The sequence below is a fragment of the Leptonychotes weddellii genome, chromosome 3 (assembly GCF_054177405.1).
Source record: "Leptonychotes weddellii isolate Sample4059 chromosome 3, ASM5417740v2, whole genome shotgun sequence".
Classification (NCBI taxonomy): domain Eukaryota; kingdom Metazoa; phylum Chordata; class Mammalia; order Carnivora; family Phocidae; genus Leptonychotes; species Leptonychotes weddellii.
In genome coordinates this window covers 370,437-389,547 of record NC_138371.1, presented here as the reverse complement: position 1 = coordinate 389,547, position 19,111 = coordinate 370,437, and the positions used below count along the sequence as shown (strand labels likewise).

At 48.1% G+C, this 19,111-nt stretch overlaps 2 protein-coding genes across 6 annotated transcripts in view; one reads left to right on the top strand and one right to left on the bottom strand.

The window, feature by feature from the left end:
- The window catches only part of HDLBP (high density lipoprotein binding protein), a 72,834-nt gene extending 57,905 nt beyond the window's left edge, over window positions 1-14,929 (bottom strand). The window contains exon 1 of one of the 3 annotated variants that reach the window (XM_081813212.1): window positions 14,784-14,929. The gene's annotated coding sequence lies outside the window, so the exon portion shown is untranslated. Of the gene's footprint in view, window positions 1-14,308; window positions 14,330-14,768 lie in introns of those variants that run through there. The other 2 variants (XM_081813213.1, XM_081813215.1) reach the window with 2 other exon arrangements.
- The window catches only part of SEPTIN2 (septin 2), a 34,170-nt gene continuing 29,847 nt past the window's right edge, over window positions 14,789-19,111 (top strand). Inside the window, exon 1 of one of the 3 annotated variants that reach the window (XM_081813227.1) lies at window positions 14,789-14,809. The gene's annotated coding sequence lies outside the window, so the exon portion shown is untranslated. Of the gene's footprint in view, window positions 14,810-15,149; window positions 15,168-15,431; window positions 15,607-19,111 lie in introns of those variants that run through there. The other 2 variants (XM_006748438.3, XM_081813225.1) reach the window with 2 other exon arrangements.

The following is a 19,111-nucleotide window of genomic DNA, read 5'->3' as shown; positions in this document are numbered from 1 at the left end:
CTCCCTCCCTCTCCCACTCCCCCTGCTTGTGTTTCCTCTCTGTGTCTCTCTCTGTCAAATAAATAAATAAAATCTTAAAAAAAAAAAAAAAAGGAAATGTATGCATCTCAATTTATAGCTCATAGGACAAATAAACATACGACTGATAAAGGGCCCTTTAAAAATACCCAAAAGAGGGGCGACTGAGTGGCTCAGTTGGTTGGGCATCTGCCTTCGGCTCGGGTCACAATCTTAGGGTCCTGGGACCGAGCCCCGCTTTGGGCTCCCTGCTGGGCAGAGTCTGCTTCTCCCTCATATTCTCCCTGTGTTCTCTCTCTCTCCCTCTCAAATAAATAAATAAAACCTTTAAAAAAAAGTACCCAAAAGAATGAGGAAAGTCAATATGCAGTCCTTGCTTCCTATGGAATTTAACATCAGGAAGAGAAGAAAATGGCTACATGAAGGATATTTCCCAGAAGTAAAATACATCCTATTTAGAGTAAATCTAAAAGTATCCTATTAACATAAGTAACAAAATGGCAAAGATGTCCACTGTTGACACAGACTGTCAAACATGCAACCGAAGAAGACATAACTAAGCAAAGACACAAATGCCACTATTTGCAGAAGACCGTCATCTAGAAGTCCCTCTATCATAAGGAAAAGCTAGTAAAACGGAAGGAAGTTCAGTACGTCAGTACTGCAAAACACACATGGACAGCAAAGAGACATCACACAGAGCAGACAACTGTATGAAGATGGAGGCAGAGGTTGGAGTGATGTGGCCACAAGCCAAGGAGCGTGGGGGGAGCTACCAAAAACCAGAAGAGGCAAAGAATGGCCACAGAGGGAGTGTGTGGCCCTGCCAGATTTCTAGCCTCCAGAACTGTGAGAGGATAAATTTCTGTGTTTGAAGGTAAATTTATTAGGGCAGCCCTAGGAAACTAACCCAACATCCCAGTAGGGTTTTGTGTTTTTTTTTAATGATAAAAAAATTTCCCAGATTCACCTAAAAATAAAATCTGCCTAGATTATTTGGCCTATAAAAAAAGAGTTCGGATTCACCTAAAATAAGCAAAACACACTACAAAGCTATAGTAACTACACTTGGTACTCGCTAAGAGGAGGAAAAAGCATGAACAAAACAGACTGATGAGGATCTAGGAGTTTATCATTTGATGTAAGTGCCCTTTCAAATTAGTAAGGAAGGATAGCAACAAACGGAAGTGAGCCAATAATAAATTTCCACTTTGGAAAAAATATAAAAATTGATTCCTGCCTCACACCACACTCTAAAATAAATTCCAATTGGATTAAAGATCTGAAAGTAAAAAAATCAAGCTTTAAGGAGCTAGAAGATTGAGGAGAAAAACCTGTGATTTGGGGATGCAAAAGCCTCCTGAGGATACAGACTGTAGACACCATCAAGGAAGGTATTGACTCATTTGACCCTGTAAGAGGTTAAGAATCTTACACAAGCATAGACTATCTAATATAGAAATTAGGATACAGGGGCGCCTGGGTGGCTCAGTTGGTTAAGCGACTGCCTTTGGCTCAGGTCATGATCCTGGAGTCCCGGGATCGAGTCCCACATCGGGCTCCCTGCTGAGCAGGGAGTCTGCTTCTCCCTCTGACCCTCCTCCCTCTCATGCTCTCTGTCTCTCATTGTCTCTCTCGCAAATAAATTTAAAAAATCTTAAAAAAAAAAAGAAATTAGGATACAAATAATAATTTTTCTCTATCTGGCAAACAACTCAATAGGCTAGGACATGTGATCACACAGTTCATAGAAAATTAACACAAAATAGGGCGCCTGGGTGGCTCAGTCGGTTAAGCGTCTGCCTTCGGCTCAGGTCATAATCCCAGGGTCCTGGGATCGAGTCCTGCATAGGGCTCCCTGCTCAGCTGGGAGCCTGCTTCTCCCTCTCCCCCTGCTTGTGTTCCCTCTCTCTCTCTGTCAGATAAATAAATAAAATAAAATAACACAAACTGCACATAAACATGAAAGGATGTTCCTCTTCACTCAACCCTTACTTCATGAGATCAACAAAGATGAAAAAAACTGGTGCAAAATGGTGAGAAAAAACAGGAACTATTGAGGACATGTAAACTAGAAGGCAATTTAAAAACACATCACCAATAACAGACACACAATCCTATTCAGTGATCATGCTTCAAAGAAGCTACTTTTCCAGAAGTACCTGCAGAAGAATGCAGAAGGCGTAGGTGTGACACATGAAAGAAGCTCCCAGCAGCATCAGTGAGCAAGTGGCAACTATAGAGTGACGTGACCACACCACAGGAGGTCCTGGGTCAGTAGCACTTCAACAACAAGTTACCTGGTGTCCAGACTCTGCTTCTCTCAGGACCACCTGCCATCAAAAGGAATCAGACCTCTTTGAAGGGACAGGGAAAGTACATGAAAAGCCCAGAGTGTCTTGCTGTATCAAAAAGCAAGATGTTCTGGGGCACCTGGGTGGCTCAGTTGGTTAGGCGACTGCCTTCGGCTCGGGTCATGATCCTGGAGTTCCGGGATCGAATCCCGCATCGGGCTCCCTGCTCGGCAGGGAGTCTGCTTCTCCTTCTGACCCTCCCCCCTCTCATGATCTCTCTCAAATGAATGAATGAAATCTTTAAAAAAAAAAAAAAAGCAAGCTGTTCTAAACGAATAAGGAGGATGCATGAGAAGGACAGAGAAGCCAGCTTTAAGGGGCGCTTGCTGGTCACCGTGAACATTACAATAAATGATACCAGAGGAGGGTGCACTGAATAAAACAGGAAGCGGTGAGCCCATGTTGATACAGGTATGTGATGAAAACCAAAGTTTGACAGGAACAAACATTTCGTTTCACAAGCACCTCCGCCCCCCCCCCCCCCCACACACTTAAAATGACACAGACTCCACAGGGGAGAAGTTTGGCAGACACCACCTTAATCCATGACCAAAGTGAACATCACCAGTAACGGGACACCCTGAACGTGTGTGCCATCTTACGGAATGCAGAGAAAACAAAGCATTCCTTCTGTGCTGTTCCAGCCAAAGCTACAAAACCTGAAGCTAATCAAAAGGAAACACCAGACAGACCCACACTGAGAGACATTCTACAAAATAAGCGCCTGTAATCATTAAAAGTGTCAAGATCAAGAAAGCCAAGGTAAGATGGAAGAAATGCTGCAGTCTGAAGACTATAGAGACCCGGCAATGAAACGTTCCACGTGATTCTGAACTGGATACTTCTGGTGAAACTGAATGGGTCTGAAGGTAGCAAAGTATTCTTGTTAACCTCCAGATTTTGATGGTTGTACTGTGGTTAAAGAGAGGAGTGTCTTGTTTGTGGGAAACACATAAAAATATCCAAGGATGATAAGGTTTCATACGCCCAACTGACTCTCAAATGGTTCAGAAAAGGTGTTTTGTACCATACATGCAACTCCTCTGTAAGCGTAAGATAGTTAAAAAAAATTAAATAGAGGATAGTAGTACATTTTTATTAAAATAAATAAATAAATGCCAGGGCGCCTGGGTGGCTCACTCAGTTAAGCATCTGACTCTTTATTTCGGCTCAGGTCATGATCTTAGGATCCTAAGATCGAGCCCCCCCCACCTGGTGCCATGCTCATGGCAGAGCCTGCTTAGGATTCTCTCCCTCTCCCTCTGCCCCCCTGCCCCCCCTGCTTGTGCACATGCACTCACTCTCCCTCTAAAAAAATTATAATACAAATAAATAAATAAATGCCTATTTTGGAAACCAATGTATCAATATAATATAGGAGAAGGGTGGCAAATGGCACTGATCCTTCAAACTCAAAGTCAAAACGCACTTGATTATATGTTTAACCTATTAGGATCAATGCATATTTCACTCACTTTTTATGTAATGTAACAAAGTTTTACCTCAGTCTTACTGAAGTCTGTTATGACCCTCTTCTCAAAGTTCATAAAAGCAGATTTTCCAACCATCAGGAAGTGTCCAGGAAGACACCTCCAGCACAGCCTCAGACATGCCCAGCTGCTCATCCTGAACAGCAGCAAGGTCAGCATGGACCCCACCCCAGCTGCCTCCACAGAAGGCAGGAGATCTGCTGGAGCCCCTCAGCGCTCCTTGGGCTTTTCAGACACCACATCCAAAAGGGAAAAGCACAAAATGCTCCATCTGCACTAGCCAACAGCGTTGTGAACCCCAAACACAGACTGTTCTCTGAGCAAGACCCAGAGACACCAGCAGATGGGGCAAGCCATGTCATGTGAAAGGAACACCGCCCAAGACAAGGGGAGCAATATCTAGGCTGGGTGAGGAGAGTGACCATGTCAATTAGCACTGGCTTAAAAGAGCCGAAAGAACACACACGCCCCGCCCCCCGCTTCAGGATGAGGTGAGGACATAAGAAGACAGACAAAAAGCACATTCTGGAATTAAAATATTCTTATAAGAAGCCTCTTAATGCATACCAAATCAGTGCTAAATAGGCTAAAATGAAAACAGCCTTCCATAAAGCCGTATGCCCGACTGACAGCAGACGCCTAATTATAAGTCCAGTCCTGTGAGATCCGATGGAAGAGAAAACCCCACCCGTTACCACTGAGTCCTTCACAGGCCATTTCCTCCTTGAAGATTTAGTCCTAAAACTACCAGCACAATCTGAAACCAAGTCCACATTCGAAAGAAATGGAAGGGCTGGAGGTTGGTTACACACGGTCTTCGGCTCAGCAGCATCCTCAGCAGGGTAAGGAACCCAAAGCCCCAGCCAACCCAGGACAAGAAGGTGAGGCCGACATTAGCAAAGGCCAAAGGTCTTTCACTGGTCAAAGGAGAGCCAACCCATGCTTTTACAGATCAACTGTTGACTCTCCCCAAGTAACACCATCTTTTTCTCTGTTTGCCCAATCTTCCAGAGAAGAATTGCACTTACCAGTCTCAAGGGGACATGGTGATCATCTCCAGCACCTGTATAAACCAAGAATGGACCCTGACAGCACCAAGCCCAATGGGCCCCCCGGCTGCAGCTGGCTCTTGTCTGCACGTCCCAGACACCACCACACAGAGCGCTGGGAGCCAAGGGGCCCTGTGCACAGACAGCCTGGCAGCGCCGCTGAGCTCACTGGCGTGGCGGGTGACAAACGCTACACAGAACTTTGGTCTCAAGGGCTGGCGAGTCAGCTCCAAGCATAAGCAAGTGTATCAAAACAGAACCCTTGTTTCAAAAGAAAGCAATGTATTCCTCAAATCCATCGCACACACACTGCTTTAAGCCAGTACTACGGGACCCCCTAGCAAATCTTCTACTTAAAAGTCAAAACAGATACTTTCAAACGAGCTAAGTACTAACAAAATTAGAAAGCATATCACATAAAAGTGAAATGAAGAGCAACACATACATTTGAGTTTGTCCAAAACAGCTGGCGAATGCCCACACCTGTCATCACCTGATACGTGGCGTCCAGGAGTTAGCGCACTATCTCCACCACGAAGGACACAAAGTGAGAGGAAGGTGAACTTTAAAGTCCCCCTCAGACACACTCCAGGGCCGTCTGTAAGTATGGGCACCACCAAGCAACATGGTTCATGACTGTCAGAACAGAAAGGTGGAAAAGTTCACATAGGGCCATCCTTTCCTCTTATTCTCACTTTTTTTTTTTAATTTCTAAAGAAAGAGTTAAAGAGAGGTCCCAAAGTTTTCAACTCTGTATAACAAGGAATCAGAAACCACACATTTTCTATTGAGGGAGCCTTGAGAAGCAGAAACACTTTGCCACAAGTCACTCACCTCAACCAAAATTTAAAAACAGCAAAACAAAGCCAAATACACAACCCCTTTCCAAAATCATTTCTTCTAATTCTACACGTCTATTGTTTTTTCCTTTCTCCCTTGCGCCTTTACCTGTTCTAAGGGGTCTGGTCCTTTTGGGGATAAGGGCGTTCTCTCTAGCCTCGCCATTTCCCCTAAGGCTATTTGTTGTGGCAACCTCTTTAGGAGTCCGGCTCGCCCCAGGGCCTCCAGATGTAAACCTCCTGGTAGGCTGGGAGCGGTTGCCATGCAGGTTGCTGCCATCAAGGCACTTGTGAAAAGACTGTGTTCCCTCCCCCAGGAAACACACCCAGAGGTTTGCAGGATACCTCCAAACCAGGGATCAGGGGAACTCAGCCACCATGTCCTCCTGTGCCTGACCCTCAGTAGTCAGAAAGATTTTTGGCTCACAGTGCTCTCCCTCCCAGCCCTGTTTATTTAACTGCGGCCGCCCAGGCCCGGTGACATGCAGGCCTAACACCAGCAAGTTCATACCGTAGAACTTCCTCGAAGGGCACAACAGTTTCTGCGGCAGAGATGACAACACCTGAATGCACCTGGCTGAGGTTAATTTCCCCTCTCCAGAAAGAAAGCTAAAGTAGCACCGGTCCAGCCTGCACTGTATCATGAAGCTTACTGCTCAGAAGACAGGGTGTCCTGCTTGTGAGTGGTGAGAGAGCCGAGGAGCATTCGTGAGGTCCCTCTCACCCAGCACAGCAAGGCCAAGGATAACCACTCTGCTTCATAAACGTGGTCTCCAGCTCAATCCACACACCTAAGGAAAGATGTTAGAAGGTCATACAAAGGACTGAATGCTAATAAAGGGGACACAGTATAGAAAACAAGCACAAGGAGGCAGCTATATGCCAGAACACTGGGCCAAGTAGCAGCCGGCCCCTAAAATGCTGTGCTGTGCTCCTTGGTTGGTTGAGGCCATAAATTCAACGGTGGTTGAAGAACACATGAGCGACTCGTTGAGACCTGACCATTGGACTGGCTTATTACTATGTCCAGCATATCCCTGAGTCTAGAAAGCTGTTCTGGATTCAGCAGCCCGTTGTAGTTCACCAAAACTCAGAATACTCCCATTTTAGTAATCAACACTGTCCTGCCTGTTCATTCTCTCAAAACATATCTGCCATGATATCTGCCAGACCACGTTACTCTGCCGTACTACAGGGGTCCAAAACAAGCAACAGCCTATCCATGGCTCATCCTGTAATCCAGATGGGGATGGAGCAGGTAACACCAAGAGAGGACTTACTCCACGAGACCTGCAGGGTCCATCAGATGACATCAGGGAGATGGTGGTGCTGGGTTGCTGTGATAGGATGATGGAAACACCAGTCCAGTAGGAGTCCTGAGAAGAAAGCTGATCCCTTAGGGCAGCCACAGATGGACTGACAGTAGCTGTCTGCAGGTTACTGCAGAGATGGGCCCTGCATGCTTGTTGACTTTAGGACCGGGACTTTAATTTGTTCACTTCCTTACCTGAAATTTACTGATGGATATGTACTTGGTGAAAAATAAATACTTGATGACTGAACCAAGGAAAGAGATTCAAAATCCTGAAGGATGCAGGACAATTTCAGTATTTATTTTAGTATTTATTTCAGTAGAATATCTATCTTGCTCCAAAAGTTTGGTTGGCCCCACTCTTGGAAAAACTCAGAAAAGACTGTGTGGACATATTGCGTTCTTGACCCCAAGCTTTAGAGTGGCCCTAGAGACACAGATGAACCACTAGGTAAATTTGTCAACATGTGAAACTTCTAAAACTGAAAATAAAGATAAGGATAAAATCATTACAGATCTTGGTCATGCTCAGTCTTCTGCCCATAAGAAGGAACTGAAATCAACGGTGGTATCACCGTAAGGATCACGTGAGCTTACCCGCAGGGCTTCACCAGAGACTGCGGGGCAGCAGCTCCGTGAGGATTTTCTATTACCATCACCCTCCTTGTGATCTGTGACATGAGGACTCCAACAGTGCAGGCAACACAGCCCAAAATCAGCCACTCCAGCAAGAAGCTTCACCCAGCCAGTCTCTACTCTCCTCAACTGAAAAATGGGAGCCTGTGACAGCCACATACCAGAACCCTTTTAAGGACTGACCCTGCAAGGCAGGGCTTCTCAACCTCAGCACTGCTGACCTTTTGAATCACACAATTCTTTTCATGGGCTGTCCTGGGCACCAGAGGATGCAGAGCACCTCTGGCCTCTAACCATTAGATGCCAGTAGCACCTGTGAGTCATGACAACCAAAACTGTCTCCACACACCACCAGACGTTCTGTGTGGGGCAAAATCGCCTGGTTGAACAGTTACTGGAAATAAAGGGCATGGGAACTGTATGGGAATCAATGAGTAAAAGCTTTACTAGACAAGAGCGCCTGGGTGGCTCAGTCAGTTAAGCGTCTGCCTTCGGCTCAGGTCGTGATCCCAGGGTCCCGGGATCGAGCCCCGCATCGGGCTCCCTGCTCCGCGGGGAGCCTGCTTCTCCCTCTCCCTCTGCCACTCCCCCTGCTTGTGCTCTCTCGCTCTAATAAAAAAATAAAATTATAAAAATAGCTTTACTAGGCAAAGCTTTTCATATCACTTGTGCGTCCTTGAAATGGATCACAAAATGGGATGCTATATGAATGACTATCAGCTCCAAGTGCCATCCTTCCAAACTTGAAAACTCAATTCCTGATAAACTGAGTTGACCAAGTGTTCTGTCCTATCAGAGGAGTAAAAACAATAACAGCAAAACCTCAGAGATTCAGCTTTCTTATCTTTAAAAGGAAGGAGCTAAAGTCCTACAGGTCAAGAAACACCCTGAGTCACAAGGCTGATTAATAGGCCCCAAACTGAAGTCCAGGTCTCCTGACTCCCATCCAACGAGGACCACCTTCTCACCTGTACCAGCCTCTCGACCCATTGTCTGGTCTGGCAGAATGAACCGATGCCTGGTGGTCTATCCTAAGGGACAAACAGCACTGCATGTCTCACAAGGTTCACCTTCAGGAATGTCTAAAGATAGCACTTCATACAAATAAAAGGAAAACCTGAGAGTGTTTTCAGAAAACACTTATCTGTAAAACATTCATATTGATAGCTCAATGGCCCTTGCTACTAAACATTGGCTCCTGCCTCTCTTTGCTCCAGGTGAGGCCTGCTCTCCCTGCGGTGGGGCCTCAGGGCACAGCTCAGCCTCCTGGGAAGACCCCCACCCATGACACAGGGCGGGTGGGAGGGGCAGGGGCTGTGAAGGCTCCAGGAATACTGGTTTTACTAACACTGTAGCAAGTCTGCTGCAGTGGCGGTCTACCAAGGAATAGGACTTTCAGCATAAAAATACTGTAAAACACAGCTACAACAAAAACAATATAAAAATTGGCAATCCCTCCTGATTCTTCCCCCAATAATATTTCCAAAATGGTTTCATCTAAGAGTTTTTCTTAGATACATTAGTCCATGGTTTAAATAAAAATAGGATCATGTTATATGCATTGTTTCACCACTTGCTACACTTAATTCCACTTAAAATGCATCATGGCTGTCTTCCCAAGTTTTTTTTTTTAAGATTTTATTTATTTGACAGAGAGAGAGACAGTGAGAGAGGGAACACAAACAGGGGGAGCAGGAGAGGGAGAAGCAGGCTGCCAGCTGAGCAGGGAACCTGACATTGTGGGGCTCAATTCCAGGACCCTGGGATCATGACCTGAGCTGAAGGCAGACACTTAACCAACTGAGCCACCCAGGTGCCCCCAAATTTCTTGACCATGAAGACTGACCTATTCACCTCTTCTTTTGTACTAGGGCATTTCAGCACACGTGTAAGACAAAGCAAAATCCACACCTGGGCTACAAAGGACTAGCAAAGAACAGAAGAATTACAAATTTAGGTGAAATTCATGTTGTAAGCTAAAAATAACACAGCTGGTGGGCACTCAGAAAGAAAAGTGGGGAGAAAATACTATTAAGAAGAACATTTTTTTGTTTTGTGCCTTTCACACCCTGGTCAAAGGCTGTGTTTTTTTCCCCCTGGAAAGAGAAACAGAATCTTTGAACCGGGGACACCCACTACAATGGAGAGTAAGACACCATTCTGAAGACAGAGGACTAAGTCTGTCCATAGATATTGCTAAAATTGTAGTCTTCTTCCTCATTTGGCCCCCTGGACACAGGCAAGAGCCTGGAAGATATTTTTGTGGAGAATCTGAAGAGACAGAAAGAAGCTGACAGGGTGCCTTAGGAAATGGCCCAGACAGGTACATCTGCAGTGAACACCACAGTTGGCAAGCCCCAACTACTGACATTTGAGCAGGTGGGAAAATATCACCAGATAGCACAGAAAAGCTTTGACATGAAAGCCAAAATCCCAAACAAAAAGTAGCCTGAAGCAAACCATGACTTCAGGGAAAGAAAACCTGAAAACTCAGGAACGTCCTCAGAGAGATAAGGAGAAGCACAAGAGCTACGAAACAAAACCAGGATGTGCGAAGGCTGAAACAGAGCGAGCAAGAGGACACTCTTGGGGACACAGAGAACAACTCAAAAGCTCAGCCAGAATAAAGTTAAGAACATCCTCCAGAAAGAAAGTGGACAACTACGCAAAATCAGAGTGTCCATCCAGAAGGTCCAACAGTTGAATTCTACATAGAGAAAGTGAATGGAAAGAAATCAAAGCAACAGGGGTGCCTGGGTGGCTCAGTCGTTAAGCGTCTGCCTTCGGCTCAGGTCATGATCCCAGGGTCCTGGGATCGAGCCCCACATCGGGCTCCCTGCTCAGCGGGGAGCCTGCTTCTCTCTCTCCCACTCCCCCTGCTTATGTTCTCTCTCGCGCTGTGTCTCTCTCTGTCAAATAAATAAATAAAATCTTAAAAAAAAAAAAATCAAAGCAACAAATCAAGAAAAATGCCCAGCATCGAAGAACAGGAGTTTCTAAATAAAGGGGCCTCAAGAGTAGGCAAGACACTGGATGAAAACAGCCTCCAAGGAACATCACTGCACTGGGTGTTTTGGAATTTCAGGGAGAAAAATCCTTTAAGCTTCAGAGAAGAAATAGCCACATATACAGGCTGAAGAATCAGAATGTCTGAAGCCTTCAACAATAACCCTGAAGACAGAAGTCTGAGCAAAATGGTGTCTAACTCTCACTCAGACACATGGGTAGAAACAAAGCACTTTCAGACATACGTGTTCTCAAAACTTTATCTCCCCACATCTGTCCCCAGGCAACTCCTTAAGGAAGCGCTCCATCACAAAGAGGGGTAATAAGTCAAGAGAGAGGGAGACAGGGTTCCAGGAAACCAAGGACCCGACACAAGGGGGCGGTGGGAACTGCAGGAAGAATCCAGCAGGTGGGAGCCTGGGGGATATTTATTCCAGATGAGATTAACAAAATACTGAATTTCATTAGATAAAAAAGACTCCATTTCTTGAAAGGAGATTTATTTAAGCAACTGGTGAATTTGGGGTTGAATTTTAGTGACAAATACACAAAAAACAAAACAAACAAAAAACAAGACTCACAAGAACTTCAGGGAAAACAAAACCTGATGCAGGAAAGGAAAAGTAATCCCATCACACCATTTGCCTAGCTGTGAACGGCACTATGGAGTCATAACATGAACACTAAATACTAGACTAACCGAACTACAGGTGCACGTGCTTTAGGCAGCCATGTATTTGCGTGGGGAAGGCAGAGCGGTAAAAGAAAACTAGGAACTTCACATCCATTCTCAGAGTCAAAGTGAGGAGGCAGGGCGTACAACAAGGGAGGAAAGCGAGGAAGCGGCAGGAGAGCACATGTGCTGTTCAGCGCCGGAGGCAAAGAGGTGGACATGTGTGCTTCGCAGGAAAGGAAACATGACTGGGGAAGGAAATTCAGTGTCTCCGTACAAGCCTTCTACATATATTACTCCTTTAAAAAACTACTTGAAGATACAGCCTTGACTTGAAATAAAATTTTCAATTTAAAAATTCAAATGAATGCCAATAAAATGTATTGAGAGAGTGCACATGGTCAACGTATCGTTATTAAATTAATGGCAAGCATCAAGATGACCAACACAACATGATGCCCAGACAGGTCTGGGACAACACGTCTGGCTGGTCTCCAGCAGTATTTGAGGAATTTTAGCATGCCTGGTGAAACAGCCTACTAGGGATATCACTTCTAAAACGCCTGACTCTAGAAATACAAAACAGGGGCGCCTGGGTGGCTCAGTCGTTGGGCGTCTGCCTTCGGCTCGGGTCATGATCCCAGGGTCCTGGGATCGAGCCCTGCATCGGGCTCCCTGCTCCGCGGGAAGCCTGCTTCTCCCTCTCCCTCTGCCCATGCTCGTGTTCCCTCTCTAGCTGTCTCTCTAATAAATAAAAAAAAAAAAAAAAGAAAGAAAGAAATACAAAACAAACAAACAAAAAAAAACAACTTACTTTAGCACAAAGTAACTTGTGTAATCAATTTTTAAAATGTCATAAAGATGAAAAGAGTTTGTTTTTCAAATGTTGAGTGTTGTGTTGCTTTCATAACTTAAGGGAAAAGGCATTTTGACACACTGATGCTCTCTGGCTATTGTTCCACTTGGCCAAAAACTTTTCAATATGCATGCTGGACCTCTTGCCACTGTAGCTTGACAACTAAGAAGTCAGTTGTGTGCGGTTTCCTCCAGGAGCTTAGTTATTTCTTAATAGGAAAGGGAAAAAGGCTTCCTATGATCACTAGCCCTGCCGGGATGGATGTATGCTGAATGGGCCTCATCAAATATAACTACACTTCAAGAAGTGTGTTCTCTGCTCAGACACTTTTAGTAAATAAACAAATTTTGGTTGGGAAGCATTAATGGAGAATCTATCTCATCCACTTGTGACTAACGCTCGTAAGTCATCCAGGTGGACAGTGTAATAATCACTTGAAACCCTGTCCAAGTTAGAGCATCCTAGACAGGACTGACAGAAGGGCATGAAGGCCTTCAGAACAGGACCTGAGTGAAGCCCTCCACCATTGAGATGTTAGCCGTATACCAAATTCTCAACTTCTTGCCCATTTGTGTCACCAGCTACGGCTGTCATGCATTCCCTTGGCATAAGCTAGTCCTGCTGTTTAGAACACCCCATTCTGGTAAAACCCTTACTCATCCTCTAAATCCAGTTCAAGAACCACATTCTTTGTAAAAACTTTACAACAGGTAATTAGCACCTCCTATCTCCATACTTAGTACGTATTCCCACTGCTGCACTCAAAACACTGTCATCTAATTATTTTACGAGTGAATACCCCATACTAGACCATAAGCTGCTTAAGGAAAAGGAAAAAAGTCTACATCCTCTTGACCTTTCCATCCCTAGAATCCTTAAGAGTGTCTGGCACACAATTCCCAATAAACGTTTCTGAACTGAGCTGCTGAAGAAGTGAAGGCATGAGGCCAAAGTCAGACAATCAGAAGCCCCAAACAAGAGGACCAAAGGAAAAATCACAACTTGGCGATTCAAGAGGACATTCCCCCATCGGGCTTGGGAAACGTCAGCCTGGCCCACGGGGGAGGGCCCGCGCCGGACATGCGCCGGTGCCGGCCCCGGGGGCGCCCAGGGGCGTGGGCTGACCGCGCCTCGGGAGTGCTCTCCTTACTCTCCGCAATCTACGGCGCTGACGTTAACCTGACCGGAGAAAATGAGGAAAGCCCCCGAACGGTGCCCGGCGCGCAGAAGAACTGCGGGAAGTTACGGGAAGTTTGATCCTCACTGAAGAGGCTTTCAATGGCTTTCAAATGTCGTCCCTCGGGACTTGAGGCGGTGTGCTCCGTTTCCTCCCAGCCTAAGTCTCAGGACAGGCTGACGGCTGGTGTTTCAGAGCCGGCGGGCGGGGAGCTCCAACGCCGGGACCCGTTCTTCACCAAACACCTTTTCGACTACTTTACAACACCGCTTCCAAATGTACTTAACGCGGCTAGCCCGCGGGTGCTTCTTGCTCAAAAGCATCAAGCCCTAAACCTCAGCACGGGGTCTGCGTCAGGTCTGACTCCACAGAGCGACATCAAGCTCACTCTGCGTGGAGCACGGCCGGCTGCGGCAGACAGAAGCCGAACCGTGACGTGCCCTACCTTCGTCCCCGCGGGCCCGAGACTGACCGTCCGGAGGCGGGCGCCGGGCCACCGGGACGTCCACTCCCCTGCGCGCCTTCAGAGCGCCCACCTGCCCACGAGCAGGGCTCGGTGGCAGTGCACGGGGACATGCTGCCTTTGGACGTACAGGGGGCCCAAGCCCTCTCGTTTCCCGAGGCGGACGCCCCGAAGACCTAGCCACCTTTCCAACGCCCTCTCGGTGCCCCCAGTGCTCCCCACACGACGCCCTCGCCCAGCAGAGCCTTGAGAACTGAGTTCACGTTCAGCCGGGGGTCTTCCACAAACGCTCCCCGCACGACGGCACTGGCCATCGCGCCGCTGCGGGCCTGCAGGCCGCCGGGAGGGAGAAAGGACGCCCGGGCCGGCGCAGCCCCGCGCCCGTCCCCGAGGCAGGTCGCCGCGGCTGGCTCGGGGACGCTCCCCGGGTCTCACCTCGCGACCAGCCCGCAAGGAGACAGCGAGGGGCCGCGCCCGCCCCGCCCTCCCCTGGGGCGCAGGCCCCAGCCCGGGCGCACTACGGCCACGTCCCCGGGGACGGGCGCCCAACTCGATGGTCCGCGCACAGGCCCGCCGGCTCACGTGACCCGCGGCGGCCAATGGAGACGAAGCCCCCGCACCATCGAGATGACGGCGGCCCGGGGCTAGAGCAGCCCCGCTCGGCCGCTCGCCGTCCCCTCCACAGCCCTGCTCCAGCTCCCCCAGCTCGGTGCTGCCGCCATCTTCCTGGAGGAGAGGACCGGAGGCGAAGGCTCCCGGCCCGCGGTCGCTCCGCACTCTTACCGTGACCTGTCCTACCCCGTCCGCCTCTCTTCTTCTCAGCGGTCACTTAGCTCCTTGTAAAGAAACGCACTTCATCCCACTCTACGTACCCACAAAGCAAAACTCACATTACCTGTTCCACTCTTACCAGCGTAAGGAAACCAAGCTCATAAGGTAGGAACTGTGGCGAAACAGGGACAAGCCGCCATCTTGGTAAAGGAGAAGAGGCTACGCTTGACCTCCCCCCCCCACCCCCAGCCTCTATATGGCCAACCGCCGTGGGAGGGGCACGGCGCCTGCGCAGAGGCGGAAGACGCGGACGAGACCGCGCTTGCGCACTCGGAAGCCAGCGAATGGGGGAGGGGAGGAAGGCCAGGTCGCGCCAGGGCGAGGAAAGCGTTGGCAAGGGGGCGGATCGACGTGATGACACCATCCGCGCACTGGGCGGGGCAGGGCGGGGCGCGAGCGGACGTCGGGCACTGGGCGGGTCCGCGGCGCGGTCGGTAGGCGCCCGTTCCTCGGCTCTTCGGCGGTGAGTTCCTCGCCGTGAGTCCCCGCCGTCGCGGGGAGCGCGAGCTGCAGACCGACGCAGAAGGGGCGGGGGTCCGCTCGCGGCGGGCGGTCGGCCGGCTCCGGGGGCGTGCGGGTGGGGCGGCTTGCTTGGTGTGGGGGAGGGGCGGCAGGCCCGGGGTCCCCGGCCCGCCTCCGCCCCGGGGTCCCGGGCCCGCCCCGGGCCCTCACGGCGGGACGTGTGCCGAAAGAATCCGAGTGACCCCCCGCCGTCCCTGTGCGAACTACGAGGGACAGCCTCGGTGCTGGGCCTGGGGCGCCCGCCATGCCCTGGAGGTCGTGGTTGGGGAGGGAAAGCCCAGGTTGCGGCCTGTGGGGTGTCCCGTCGTCGCCCCGACCTGGGCCATTCCACCCCGCTGTCCTTTGGCCGATAGTAGCCCTAACAAGCCCTTGTCGTCTTGGTAAGTTCCCAGGCTCTTCCTGGCCGCAGACGAAGCAGGGGAGAGGAGGAGGCGGCGGCCCCTGCCGGTGCACGGCCTAGTCCGGAAGGATGGGGGGTGGGGGGCCACCGTGCCCGTGAAGGCCTGACGTGAAGCCGACCTGCGGCCACCTTTGCTCAGTAAAGCCCCCGCTCGGTGGCCGCAGGACCCACAAGACCTGGCCGCCTTTACGTTTTTGGCCTCATTTTTGTCAGTACCACCCCTACCTTGTCTGTCCTTCCTCCACACGTAGGACCGAACTTGCAGTTCAAACTGCTGGGTCTTTGTCGTCTTTGTTCTTGGCCCAAACCCTTCTTTCTGTTTGAAACCCAGTTAGCTCCCCACCTTCCCTGTTTTTTCGTGTCTGGTCCCTCCTCTGTTGTTCAGGATTCGGCCCAGAATAGATTTCCTCTGGCTGGATTAGGTGTGCGCCTGATGTCGGCCCTAATTGTTCCCTCTGGTAGCTGTCTACTGGACTGTTAGTCTTTTGAGGGGGAAGAGATGTGTGAGTCTTGTCACCTTTACCCATTGTCTAGCACAGTGATCAGCACATAGTAGGTTATCAAATTTTTCTTTAACAACCCCAATCATAATGCCTCAAGATAAATTTAATGTTCCGAAACAACCTTGCCATCCTAATAAGAGATACAGTGCAGTGTAGAGGTCCCAAAAGCTGTGTCCTAGTGTTTGTAATTTGAGGTTCATTATTTTCAGTTTTGGTAGCTCCCACTTAGGCTTTCTTTGTACCACCCAGTACCCTAACTCACAATGTGTACTGCTCTGTCAAATCTTGGCAGTAATTGTCTCAGCTGTGAAGTTGATCCTGACACTTTTTCCCATTTTCCACTTTGATCTCTCACCTGGCACAGCACCCTAGGGTGAAGAACAAGGGATTCTCAATCTGATCAGATTTGCATTGACTGCTTTTGAGCTAGCAGGGTGACCTAGGGAAATGGGAGGAGGGAAGGGGATGAGACTGCCCTCTGTCATCATTCGTAAATGTGATTCAGGTCCCCCCCCCTTTTATTTTTTTAAAGATTTTATTTATTTGACAGAGACACAGCAAGAGAGGGAACACAAGCAGGGGGAGTGGGAGAGGGAGAAGCAGGCTTCCCGACGAGCAGGGAGCCCGATGCGGGGCTCGATCGCAGGACCCGGGGATCATGACCTGGGCCGAAGGCAGACGCTTACCGACTGAGCCACCAAGTCGCCCCTCAGGTCCCCTTTTATACCCAACTCCTTTTTATATCTGAAGACAGAAACTGCTGAAAAAGAAAAGAGAAGGGGACTTCAGAACTCATTCGGCAGCAGATTTGGGATGAAGCCATTTTATATTCTGTATTTATACTTTGTGCTAATGGTCATATATGTCACTATAGAAAATACATTTGATTGTGGGGTGTGCTGCCCAGGTAGCCATTGAGGAGGTTGTGTTGTGTAGTGTATGTACCTTCCTCAAATCCAAAGAATGCCGAATGTCTCGAGCTCTGGATAAGGGATTATGGACATTTGGGGTTTTACACAGCAGTGTCATTTTGTGTGTGGGGGGGTAATGTATGTAAATAGAAGAATAGCATGTCTATGATTGGTAGTCAGGAGTAATCCACTAGTGTTAATATCACTAGCAAAATAAATTTATATGTATGGCCAAGAATCTAGTTTTACCCATCTGTTTTTCATCTTTTGTTTGGGGAAAGTTGCTTTGTTTTATGTGAATTGGGATGGGAGTATTGCTCGGTGGAAGAAGGAAGCCATGTTCAAGTAAAGGCAAATGTTTAAACAATTGCTAGCATCTATGATGAGCACAACCGGAAAGAATAAAATTTTTATTTGACTACATTGAGTTAGGGGGATCCAAATGGTCTGTGGTCATGGTTTAAATTAATCACAGTGCTTGGCGTCCTGTGTTGTTTGATCAAGGCTTTTTCACTGAAAACCAGGTGCTTCAAAAGTTCCACGTTCCTCTTGCAATTTTCATTTTACAGTAGGCAGCTAATAACTTATATTGTTAGAAAATCGTAGTGGATCCAAATTATATTTCAGGAAAAAAACTGAGTATGAAAGAAATAGCATATTGCAAGAAAAACTTGCTAAATTAAAGAATTCATAGCTTGGGGACGCCTGGGTGGCTCAGTCGTTAAGCGTCTGCCTTTAAGCATCTGCCTTCGGCTCAGGTCATGATTCCAGGGTTCTGGGATCAAGCCCCACATCGGGCTCCCCACTCCGCGGGAAGCCTGCTTCTCCCTCTCCCACTCCCCCTGCTTGTGTTCCCTCTCTCTCTGTCTCTCTCTGTCAAGTAAATAAAATCTTAAAAAAAAAAGAAAATTCGTAGCCTGTTCCAATAACGGTATTCTCCATTTTCCTACATGTGGGCATCCAGATAGGTCTCCCTGACTTACTTCCAGCAGGAAACTGATAGGGAGCAGTGAAAGCTCCCCTTCTCTCCTATGGAACATCCTCAGTCCTGCTTAACAGGATAAGGTGAACACAAGTGGGCTCGAGGTACAGCATTCTCAGGGTGCTCAGATGAAGTTGGTCAGAACCCACGCAGGGGCCCAGGGTTCCCTGAGGAGAAGCAAGTCTGTGGATGTTCAGGAGAGACCTCCATGACAGTCCTATGTCCTATTGGGTTGGTTTGAAATAAGATACATGTGATAGCTTCTAAGGCAAGTGCCCACTCCTTTATTCTTCCATGTGAGCTTGAAGGTCACTTTATCCCCTTTAAGAAAAAACCCACGTTAGGATTCCATCTAGGGTTGGACCACGTTTATATACTAATTTGGGAGAAATAAAAATGATTTGACTCACCTAGGCCCTGTTTTTTCTAAATTTGTTCTTAAATGCTTGGTTGCTTTCTGTTTTACTTCGGTTGTAAATGACATTTCACCCCTATTTCCATTCCTTTATATTCATTACTAGTACAGAAAGGAATTATTTTGTATCTGGCTTGTATCCAGCCACCTTACTAAATTACCTTATTCTAGATTTTTTTTTTTTTAAAGATTTATTTATTTGAATGGGGGGAGGGGCAGAGAGAATCTTGGGCAGACTCTCCGCTGAGCACAGAGCCAGAAGTAGGGCTTGATCCCATGACCCGGAGATCATGACCTGAACCGAAGTCAAGAGTCGGAGGCTCGACTGACTCAGCCACCCTGGCGCCCCTAGAATTTTTTTTTAACTGAACCATTTGTGTTTTCTGTGTATTCAGTCTTTTTTTTTTTTTTTTTTAAAGATTTTATTTATTTGACAGAGAGAGATACAGCGAGAGAGGGAACACAAGCAGCGGGAGTGGGAGAGGGAGAAGCAGGCTTCCCGCGGAGCAGGGAGCCCAATGCGGGGCTCGATCCCAGCACCCTGGGATCATGACCTGAGCCGAAGGCAGACGCTTAACGACTGAGCCACCCAGGCACCCTGTGTATTCAGTCTTAACAGTGAAAAAACTTTTGTATTTTTTTCATTTTGTTGTTTGACTGAATTTTATGGTGAG